Source organism: Phascolarctos cinereus, unplaced genomic scaffold (genome assembly GCF_003287225.1).
Source record: "Phascolarctos cinereus isolate Bilbo 61053 unplaced genomic scaffold, phaCin_HiC Scaffold_3;HRSCAF=262, whole genome shotgun sequence".
In the NCBI taxonomy this organism is placed as follows: domain Eukaryota; kingdom Metazoa; phylum Chordata; class Mammalia; order Diprotodontia; family Phascolarctidae; genus Phascolarctos; species Phascolarctos cinereus.
This window is the reverse complement of record NW_027555736.1, coordinates 45,241,078-45,253,396: the sequence shown is the minus strand read 5'-3', so window position 1 is coordinate 45,253,396 and position 12,319 is coordinate 45,241,078. Positions and strand designations below refer to the sequence as shown.

Sequence of the window (12,319 nt, the reverse complement as noted above, 5' to 3'; positions counted from 1 at the left end):
TCCACTGAGAGAGCTGGCCTCAGGAGCTGAAGAACCATGTTTAAGCCCTAACTCTGTCACCTGTTGGTCAGGAGACTCCCTACACAATCATTTAACCTTCTCAGTAGCTCAGGAGACTCTCTAAGTCTTGTCAGGTGACAATCTGTAATGGCACAGGGAGTTTTTTCCACATATTTATTTGTAGCCAGAGCTTACTTTTTCACCAGCCTCAGCCTCCTTTTCTTTGATGCTAAGAGAGACTACTATTGCTATCCCTGGCCGACTTTGGTCCAATCCTGGACTAGAAACTACAGAACTCAAGACATTAAAAAGAGCATAAAAAATATGGGAGGACAAAATGAAGAACATGAGAAGTAAACAGCTGGGTAAGAAGAGAGTACTAGGTGGCTATCCAATCCCTCCCTAGGCCTTCTCTTCACCAAGTTAATCACTTCTAATTAACCTGAAGCATGGGTAATCTACTCAACAGGGATTTAAAATTAAAATGAATCTACAAAAGGAAAACTTCTCAAAAAGAGCCATGAAATCAGATACTACAAACAAAAGCCTAGGAAGTGGATCAATCAACAATCACACTCATGGCCTCAGAGTGTTAACAGACAAATGTGCCAAGTATGGGGTAATAAACAAAATGACCTAAACATCTCAATGGAAAAAGCATTTAAACACAAGCTCAGAGGTATAACTGAGAAGTATACAAAAAGACCTGATGAGTGCAATTATCGTAATTCTGCAAAATCAAGGCTGTAACGGCCTACGAAAAGCTACCAAATGGAGGCAATGCCTGTAAAATGCAAGTAAGTACAGTGGAGAGCATTCACATGAGAACCCTATGGTCCCCTACCCACAGGTAGAAGTACCTTCGAAATCAAGTCCAACCACTGCACTTTACTGAGGAAGGAGCCCAGCCAGGCACAGAGGTGATACAGTGGCTTGTCTGTGGTCATGCTGCTGCTAAGCATCCCAGGAAGGATTTGAACTGAGATCTTCCTCCCTCCAAGGACCCTGTCCTACCCATTATACCACCTAGCTGGACTTAACAACAGAGGTAGAATCAGAAGAAACACCACGGCGGAAGAATATTACAGCCTTCCTACCCACAGGCAGGAAAGTAAGAGATCCATGAGGAGAACAAAGCTGGCAAGAAGAAAAAAAGCTACAGTGCTCGAGGGGTTGGGAGAGAGGGCTTTGACATCTGCTTTACATCAGCTGTGGCCAAAACGAATTCTTCACTTGGTGGCCAAACCTTCTGATGATGAGCCTCTTGCAACTTAGAAAAGCTGGTGCTATGCTATTTGCTATTTTTTTTCCTTCTGTTGAGTTTTATATCCTCTTTCTGGTGGTTCCTCCTATTGGTTCTAATTCTTACTTAACAACATCGCTAATGTGAAAATATGTTTAATAGGAACGTATATGTATAGCCTAGATCTGATTGTATGCTGTCTTGGGGAGGGTGATGGGGAGGGAGGGGGAGAAAAATTTTAAACTTAAAAGCATATGGAAGTGATTGTTGATAAATCAAAATAAATTAATTTTTAAAAAAAGAAAAGCTGGTACTAAAATGACAAACACAGTCCTTGGTGAGGTCACACTCAAAAGGTTCAAGCGTGGCTGGTGCTCCATTGGCAAGCATAGAGAGTCACCTTTATTTCATTCTGAGGCACTGCACAAGGACTTTGGCAGCAACAAATAATTTGCACTTGGACAGGAAAACAACAAAAAGAATGTATATAATAACTGACATTTTAGAATGCTTTAAGGTCTATAAGTCTACAAATATTTTAGTGCTTACTCTGTGCCAGCCACTGGCACACAAAGTGGTGGGGGTAGAAATATAAGCAAAGGGGCAGCTAGGAGGCACAGTGGACAGAGCACCGGCCCTGAAGTTAGGAGGACCTGAGTTCAAATTCGGCCTCAGACCAAACACTTGACACTTACTAGCTGTGTGACCCTGGGCAAGTCACTTAACCCCAACTGCCTAAGCAAAAGGGGGGGAGAGAGAGAAAAAAAAAAAATATATATATATATATACATATATATATAAAGCAAAAAGAAATACAGTCCCCATCTCCAAGGAGCTTACATTCTAACGGGGAGAGGGTGAGACAACATGTAAAAGGGAGCTCAACAAGCTCAAAAGATGGTAGAGGAGGGAGAATCCAGAGACCAGAACAGAGCTGGGAGAGGGGTGAAGGAGGGAACGTGGCTGGCAGGCGCACCTTCTCAAAAACGGAGATTCTAGGAAGAACTCATCAATTAGAGGAGAGGGCCAAGGTGCAAAGTGTGAGATGGCTGCTAGAATATGGTGAATTCAATAAACATTTACTAGTCATCTACTAGGTGCCGGGCACTATGCTGTGTTAGAGATATAAATGGGGGGGGGGGCAGTTCCTGCACTCAAGGAGCTCCCAATCAAGTGGGAGGACGGAAGGAGGAACAGCGCCCCCCCCCAGGAAGGAGGGGGAAGATGCTCCTTCAAGTGGGAACGAAGCAGAGCGGCGGATGGAAAACAGAGCCGCCTGCTGAGTGCAGAGAAAGAAGTCTGAAAGGCAGGAAAGAGCTGCTTCGCCGTCCAGCCTCAACCCAGGGCATGAAGTCTGGAGAACTGAAAGCAGAGTCAGATGGGGAGCGAAGAGCACTGCAGAGGCATCATGTGGCGTTACAAGTGATATCTGCATCAGCGTAGTCGGGAATTGCCATCTAGTAGAATGAATGGAACGTACATAAGCTGCTTTGTAGAGCATGAAGCTGTATAAATACCAAATACCGTACGGACCAGAAAACTCATACCGGACAAAAATCTCATAAATTAAAATGAACAGACGAGTTCAAATCTGGTCTCAGACACTTACTAGCTGTGTGACCCTGGGCAAGTCACTTAACCCCCCATTGCCTCACCAAAAAGCAAAAAAAAAAAAAAAAGAATGGAGGCACAATGATGCCTTGTTAGTAGAGCTGTAATTAGTCCAAACATTCCAGGAGGCAATTTAGAATGTGACAAATAAATAGCTAAAATGTCCACACCGACACTGAGATTCTATTCCTGGAGATGCACTCCAGATAAGTCACAGACCAAAATAAGAACAGCAGCATTTTGTGAACTGGAAACAAGGTCTGTTCGTCAATTGGGAATGGTTAAATGCATAGTGGCACGTGAACGTAATCCAATATTACTGTCCGCTAGAAACAACGCAAGTGGCAAATACAGAGAAGCAGGAGCAAATGCAAACTTCAGCAGACACTAGAGCCAAGAAAACAATCCATACAACGACAATAAAGGAAACTGAAAAAATAACCACAAAACAACTACAAACGAACATTGCAAAAGTACACAGACTAAGCTTGGGTCCGAAGCAAAGAGATGGGAAAACACCCAGTGCATTCCTTTGCAGAGGTGGCATCTACAAATACGAAACGAGAGTTTCTTCAATGTATTGATAGGCTTTACTGAATTGTTATCTCATCTTCCTCTTTTCCTCTTTTAAACGAATTCTTTGTAACAAGAGATAGTGAGGAAGAAGGAACACAGGTGAAAATCCAAGCAATGCAACCTAGGCATACCTATATAAAAAAGAACGAGGGAAAAGCCCTTCAGATACTCAGTTCTCATCAGACACAGATTTAACAGTAGAGAGTAATTCTGAGAATTTAATAATATGGGGGGGGAAGCTTCAGTCAGAATCATCATTAAATAAATATCTGAATGTCAAGGTGTCAAAGTGTCACTTGGGAGGCTGAGAGATAAAAAAGGCTTTTCCCTTTATTTCCCTATTCCTGAAATATCCATTAACATTCATCAGATGCTAGCAGATTTGCTTAAGTCCCAATGGGAAGCACACAGGTGTGAGATCCGAAATAACAGCTGCTAAGCACTATGCTTTCTAAAAGACAGACAAAAAAAGAAACACTATTTTAAGTTTTTTCTATTTCCTGATAATCTTTACATGATCAAGGCTCTGCACAATCTCTTCCCTCCTCTGGACACTCTTCAGATGATCAATGTCCTTCTTAAAGAGACTGCCCAGAACTAAACACAATACCCCAGGTGAGGTCTGATGTGGGCAGAGAATAGCGCAACTATCCTCTCCTCATTCCTGAAAGATCTGCCTCTCAATACAACCCCAGACTGCACTAGCTTTTCTGGTGCTACATCAAACTGCTGTTTCACATTAGGCTTGCTGTCCATTAAATCCCTCCCCTCCCAGACCCTTTTCAGAACAGTTGTCTATCTACGACTCCTCTGTCTTATATTTATGAAGTTGGTATTTTCTGTATCCAATTACAAGACTTTACACTTATCTCAACTGAAATTAATTTTTATCAGTTTTAACCCAGTGCTTTGGCCTTTCAGACCCTTATACTCAGGGTAGTTATTCCTTTCCACTTTGTGTCATCTGCAAATCTGATGAACATATCATCTATATATCTAAATCCATTAATAAAAATGTTAAACAGCACAGGACCAGCCACAAATCCCTGGGGCATTCCACTGAATCTCCTGACATGTTAACTTTGAATCATTAAAAACTACTCTGAATCCAACTATCCAACTAGGTCTGAATCATATTATTGTCTAATCCATATTTCTTCATAATTGCAACAAAAATAGCAGAGATACTTTATCAAAAGCATTGCTAAAATCTAGGTAAAATATGCCCACAGTATTTCCTCATCTAACGGTTGAGATTAATGAGAATAAGCAGAAAAGCCAATAAAGGTACAAACATCAATACAGACCAGCATTGTGTTCCAAAGAAGCTTGACTGATCTAAACTGAACACCATGCAGAGAACAACCACAACAAAACTAGAATGGATAAATGAATCAACACTGAAGTGTGCCAAGCACTTTACTAAGAGCTGGGGATACCGCCCCTGCCCCCTCAAAAAAGCAAAGATAGCCTCTGCCTTCAAGGACCTTACACTCTTAACGGTGGAGAAGGAGAATCTTGGCCAGAAGGTGGCACTTTGGCCACTACTGTGGTTGTTCACTTGTGTGATCCCATGGATCCTACCGTGCGTGGGGTTTTCTTGGCAAAGATACTGGAGTGGTTTGCATTTTCTTCTCCAAAGGATGAAGGCAAACAGAAGTGAAGTGACTTACCCATGGTCACAAAGCTAAGTACCTCAGACTGGATTTGAACTCTGATCTTCCTGACTCCAGGCCTAGCACTCTATTTACTGAGCCACCTAGCTGCCTCAGAATGGGGCCACAGGGGAATAATAGATGGACACACGCCATCCAAGAACAATGGAAGAGCTGATCTGATTATTATTTACTGCTCTAGAACTAGAAAGGGAAAAGAGAGGGAGAAGGACAAGGTACTCAGAGACCAGGGATCAAAGGTACTGAAGAGGCTATGGAGGAAATGGTCAGAGAGTCACGAGTGAAGTGAAGCATGACTAAGATTTCATAAAAAGGACAACAGCGGTCCGAAAGAGGCAGTCACTAATAAAAAATGTGTGGTCCAGGGCAGAAGTGCCTCTGGAACAAGAAGGCTACTGATAGGCTATGGAGAAGACAGTAGAAAATGCAAAGGGAAATCCCATGATACACATTAGATACAGCAGGAATGCATCAGGAGGCCCAGCCTCTGATTTTGAAGTGAAAGTCTTTAGGGAAGAACCTTAGGGAAAGCATTCTTGGCAGTGCTCAGCCAGTATAAAAGAAGTATAAAAAAAAAATCCCTGCCCACAGGTGGCAATTAAAACCTAGTTCATTTAATTGAGGACATTAGACACACAAATAAAACAAAACCAAAAGGAAATACAAGTCAGTTAAGTACTAAGTGTTCTAACTAAAAGAGAGATCTAGCAGTGAAGGGCAACAATGGTTTAGAAAATAAATTTATTTGCAAAATCTTACAGAGGGCAACAGTGAAAGATTATTGATAACATCACTTTATAAGACAGCAGAGAGACAGAACATGTTCATATATAGAATGATTGTCAGGAGACTCAACTAAGCAAAATCACCTTAAGGGCACTTACAGATAATACTAGAAAGAGAGCAAATGCTTGTTTAAAAAAAAAAAAAAGACAGATTTTTATAATGAGCACTTACTAACATCACAGTCTCCAGTGGGCTTCATGAGGAAGTGGAAAACCACACTAAAGAAAATAAAAATGCAAAGAGCTGGACTAGACATCCTTGCTCAAGGCAGCATTATTTGTGGGGCAATGAGGGCTAGATTTTAAGATAGTAAACAAGGGAAGGATATCAAAGGCTTGGGGGGGAGGGGGATCTCAAATCTTAATGGGAAAAAAAAATGACCAAAAAATGTGGCAACCCATATGTCTGTATTCCTGTGTCTATAAAAATTTTATGAGAATAATTTATTGAAAAGGAAACATGAAATCATAGCTAGAAGGCTGGCAATGAAGTTAGGATAAGCAAGGCGCAGTGAAAAGAGCCCTGGATGTGGAGCCAGACGCATAGGTCCAAATACTAGCCCTGCCACCTACTACCTATGATCTGGAGCAAATAATTTAGTTTCTCTGGACCCAAGTTTCCTTATTTAAAAGTGACTACGGTTCCTTCCAGCTCCAAATCTAAGGTGTTAAGCTGTGCTCTAACCTGTAACACCTCTGTGGTTACAGAAAAGGAACTTAACCATGCAGTGCCCCAAGCAACTCTCTACAGCAGTAAGTTACAGATGATATGCCAATTGGTATCAATAGAGGGTTTCCTAAATAGGGGTTTCCTTATAACAGTAACATGACAAGTCCAGATTTAAAAAAAAAAAACCTAACATTACAAAACACACAAAGCCTCCTTGATGAAGTGAGGAAAAAAAAATAAGCAGATCTTCACAAACGAAAATCTCAAGCAGCCTATGTCTTTAAGATCAAATAATTAGCCTCACCATAGTTATTATTTAAGAAAAATAAAAGCATGATTTACATCAGCAAAGCATTACTTTAGAGGCTCTCCTTCAATAAAGTAAGGATCACCCATATGCCACTATCCTATAAGACCACTTTTAGGGTAGAAAAGAAAGATTTATTCTACAATCCCCTGATTATTAACACAGAGAGAAGCATAAAAGAGGAACATATGCTCATCAAAGGACATTGCTACCATCATGGTGAATGTCCAGGGCAGAATCCAAACAGAAGATAGGATTTATAATAAATGGTATTTTCTCATTGCTGATTGAATCAAGACCCAGAACAATGCAGAAGCTCCTACATGGAATTCTTAACCCCTCAAAACAGATTGGGCTAAATACACAACACAAGAAATATCAAGTAGATTTTTTTTTAATTTAGCCTATTTTCCAGACTACGAAATACAGTTGGAGATAACTCCCAGAGCTGGTACAGCAGTCTGTATATGTTGGGCAGTACAAATGACAATGAGCTTGACCTATTACTGAACAAGACAGGCAAAAGAGCAGGATGGATTCTGTATGGAAAACTGCACTGCAATTTTTAAAATAATTCCAAGCTTCTCCCTGAAATAGGGTTCAGCTCTTTAACAACAATATTCTTCTGGTGATCTATGTGGCTGTGAACCAAAGAATGCCATGGTATCCATAGAATTAGAAGTTGAAGGTCACTGAAAGAAATGTGGAAAGGAGCATGATGGGTGTGATTCACTACAATATATTTCCAAGGAAGAAATATGAGAAACAACAAAAAAAGTCATCAGATATATGATAAGGAAAAAAAAAGTTAAGTCATGTGGCTAGAACAAGAGATAACCAATTGACAGCTTATGGACTCAACAGGTCTCCATGCAATGTCAAAGGATCTAGAGTGAGACTCCCAGCATGTTGCATGGACCCACTATTATATAGACAGTTACAGCAAATGAGAATTTGAGGATGCACTGCCATCTGCATCATCAATACAGGAAGGACTGACAGATCTATGAAAGTATTTGCTTCTCTGTCATGAAAAATGAGCCCTTCAGATTACTAATTTTTAAAAGACTACAAAAACTGAAAACTATATGACACTATCATTTTATCCCTCCCACATCTCCACTACTGAAACAGAGGCCTTGAGTAAGACGCTTCTCTCTCTAAATATCAAGTGTCTCCCCATGCCGATCCATTCTCCATTCAGTCACTGAAGTGATTTTCCTAAAACACAGGTCCCAATCATGTCACCTCCCTACTCAGTAAACCTCAGTGAAGTAAATATAAAAAGCTCCATTTGGCATTCAAAGCCTTTCACACTCAGGACCCCTCCTACCTTTCCAGTCTTCTAATACTTTACTTCCCAACACATACTCTACCATCCTCTGACCTTGGCCTCCTGACTATTTCATGAAGAAGACACTCCCTCTCTCAGCTCCAAGCATTCTCTCTGGCTCTCCCCTTCACACCTGGAACCTTCTCCCTCCACTGCTCAGACTACTGGACTTTCTGGCTTCCTTTAAGTCCCATCTGAAATCCCAACTCCTCTAGGAAGTCTTCCCCATCTCTTAATTCTAATGCCATCCCTCAATTTTCTATTTATCCTGTAAATAGCTTGCTTTGTATATATTTGTTTGCATGTGGCCCCCCTGGTTAGACTGCAAGTTCCTTGAGGGCAGGGACAGTGTTTTGCCTCCTTTTTGTTTTTAAGCCCTAGCACTTAGCACAATGCATGGCACATAGCAGGCACTTAATAAATGTTTATTGATTGATTGATATCATAGATTCACAGGCTAACATTGATTCTTGGATATAATACCAAAATACTATTAAAATATTTTAAATTAATTTTATTCTTTAATGTTAATTAAAGAGAATTGGGCTCCTGTCTTCTTCACTGCTAGTTTAGCTTGAGTTAAAAAAACAGTAACTACAAGGAAGTCAGTTATAAAAGAAAAGGTCCTATATATGATAAAATGTTTATAGCAGCACTTTTCACTTTTTATTCATACAACAATTACAATTTTGTGCTAATTTTGCCTACAGGTATCAAACTCCTGAGTGGTTGGAACCCGATTAAAATATAATTGTGAAATGTTTAACAAAATGAATAAAAACACAATAAAGCACAGATAATGTTAAATTTTGGTTTTCTAAGACAACATGGGGCTTGTAGGGATCTGTTTCTATTTGAATTTGACATCACTGATCTAGTCTAACCCCTTCATTTTAATAAAGCAGTGAAACTGAGGCCCAAAGAAGATTCTGAAAGGCAGATGAGGATGGAGCCCTTTGCAGGTACCAACGCAGCCTATTCCAATACGAAGAAGTAGAAAACAACATGGCAGGCATGTTAAGGGATCAGACAAGTACAGCCTGAAATGAGAATATATGAAAAGAAGCCATGTAAAATGAGGATGAGAAGGCAGGTTGGAGGCATGCAGACAACAGAAATCACTGAAGAATATTGCAAGGAATGCAGGGAGAGAGATCAATCAGAAGCAGATTACAATGATGATAGTCTCCCCAAAAAATGTCTAATAGGAAAATCCGGCCTCAGACACATAAAACTTAACTAGCTGTGTGACCCTGGGCAAGTCGCTTAACCCCACTGCCTAGCCAAAAAAAAAAGGAAAAAAAAAAGAAAATGACATTTGAGATTAAATATTGAATAGTCTAAAATAAAGGGAACTAATATAAATATAAATGTTCCTCCTTCATATAAAACCACCTTTCTGAAAGCCTTTTTCACATACACTGGACACTCCCTTGCCCTCACAAAACAATTACTAAGTTTTTGTAATGAGATCTTTTAAGTACTGGCTAGATATACTAAAGTGCTTACCCGAAAAATTGAATCTTTACATAGCTGCTAAGAAACAGGTTTGGCTTTCATAATTTTGTTACCTTGTATCGACCAATTTTAGTTATACAGGACTCCCTAGGTCAATGAAAAAGTAAGAGTTATCATTCTCTCATGGAAAACAAGTGACTGGTCCTTATTTACAAGGTGAATTTATCCTCTTAATTTCCAATCCAGTGAAATATAAAATTCAGATTTGGGTTTGAAAATCAAAAGTTTTTTTTTTTAATGCTACACGGACCAACTCTTTTCCAAAATGCCAACCAGTCAATCAATGAGCATTTATGAAGTGCTTATTATGTACCAGGGCATTAGAGAAACAGAGAAATACCAAAACAAAACAAAGCCATGCAGCCCCTGTCCTCAAGGAACTTACATTTTAAAGAGAGGAGGGGAATGGAACATGTAAATAAGTACAATCGGGATCTATAGAGAGTGAGAGTGAATGGTAATCTTAGAGGGAAAGGCACTAGCAGAGGTGGGAAGGTGAGAAAGACCTCATACAGAAGGTGGAATCTGAACTGAATCAGGAAAGCAAAGAAGCAGATATGAGGAGACAGAGAATTCCAGAACAAAGGGAGAGCCAGTGAAAAAGCTGAGTTGGGAGATGGATTCACTGTGAAGTACAATGAATATGCAGCTATGGGGCTCTGCAGTACACAGAGCATCTGGCCTGGAGTTAGAAAAATTCATCTTCCTGAATTCAAATCCAGCCTCAGACACTTCTAGCTGTGTGACTCTGGGCAAGTAATTTAATCCTGTTTGACTCATCTATGAAATGAGCTGGAAAAAGAAATGGCATACCACTCTAGTATCTTTGCCAAGAACCAAAATGAGGTCCCCAAGAGTTGGACATGACTGAGAAAAAACAACAACAACAACAGTAAATAGGGGACTTGTACATCATGTGATCAAGATGGAAGACTAGACATTTGATGATTTCGGTCAGGGGTGGGGAACCTGCAACCTCAAGGCCACACGCGGCCCTCTAGGTCCTCCAGTGCAGCCCTTTGACCAAATCCAAACTTCACAGAACAAATCCCCTTAGTAAAAGGATTTGTTCTATAAAATTTGGACTCGAGTCAAAAGTCTGCACCCAAGGACTTAGAGGGTCACATGTGGCTTTGAGGCTGCAGGTTCCCCACCCCTGATTTAAAACATCCCGGATCCAAAAGAAAGTTGTGGGGGGAAAAAAACAAACAAGCCATGAACTGACTACTGTACTGGGCTTACTCAATATCCCTTCCTACCTCCTACTCTACCAGCAAGGCTACACTCAGCCAATTCAAGAATCCAACCCAAGCACCTGACACCCCACCCAACTCACAACAAAGCCCATCTCCACACTCTGGTTCTCCTACTCTCTCCCCCTTTTCCCAGTTTCAAGAAGATCTCAGCTCCAGGCTGCAAAAGTTTGCTCCAGCCTTGATAGAGCAACAGAAAGACGGACAGCACTACAGCAATATTCCAGAGGCAGAAACCTGCCTGGGGGAGAGAAGGAAGGACAGCAACAGAGGGAAATGGACAGGACACATGTCTGACCTTGAAAAAGAGCTCACCACCCCCACACCACCATGACCTCCTCCCAGGGCCTTGGAGACCCACATTTCAGAAATCAACCTCATAGGACCAGGACTCCAGCTCTCTTAATTGGTGCTGGGCCAGAGAACTAACAAACAGAAGAAGTAGGATAGGACACTAGGACAGAACACAATGTGTGTGCATGAAGCAGGTAGGGGGTGAGGAGGGGCCACGTAGCATTCTTCTAAACCTGAGAAAAAGAGCTCGCCATCCACCTAGGGCCAGTTTTGTCTGTTCTCCCTCCCCCCAAAAAAAGTCATTTGATGCAGAGACCTAGGCTGGTCAACCATAAATTGTATAGCAAGGGAGGAGGCTGAGATACTTTGAGATCCAGCCCCCAAGGAAATCACTATCAGATGGGAGACTCAGGAACAAGAGAGGAAAATAAGGGAAAAAATAACCTGAAATTACCAGCATTAACAGAAGAAAGAAGAAGGGCCTCCAGATCTAGTAACCGAGTTCTGGCATCTATGAATAAATACTACAAAACAAAGGAAAATGATCCAACACTTAATGAGCAGAGGACCCTGTAGAATTTGAGGAGAACTCAGAACCATAACATGCTATTCTCTATGGTTCAGAAAAGAGATGGCAGGCATATTTCTTTCTGTTATCATTCCTCCTACTGATTTTTCTGTTTATGTTCAAGGTCTTTGAATTTTCTTCTTAAAATTACTGGTCCTTTCCATTTTTTCCCTAATTATTTTTTTTTATTGCTTACTTCCTGACTCCCCCCACCATCACTCAGACTGTGGTTTCCTCAGAGGCTGGATCTCAAAATATCTCAGTCTCTTCCCACCCTGGACAATTCATTGCTGACCAGCCTAGGACTTTGCCCCAAGTAACTCTGGGTGGTCAGAACCAGCTATATAGCCAGATGCTATATTCTTTCCTTCAGTCTTAGTGGAGTTTTGCACAGCCCCCCACATGCACAGTGTCATGTCCTAGTGGGCTGTTCCACTCCCTCTGTTTCTCAATTCTCTGGATCAGCACTGGAAGTTCTGAGTCTG

General features: G+C 41.0%; 1 protein-coding gene across 1 annotated transcript in view; it reads right to left on the bottom strand.

The window, feature by feature from the left end:
• Positions 1-12,319, bottom strand: part of NEO1 (neogenin 1) — a 291,634-nt gene that overhangs the window by 194,060 nt on the left and 85,255 nt on the right.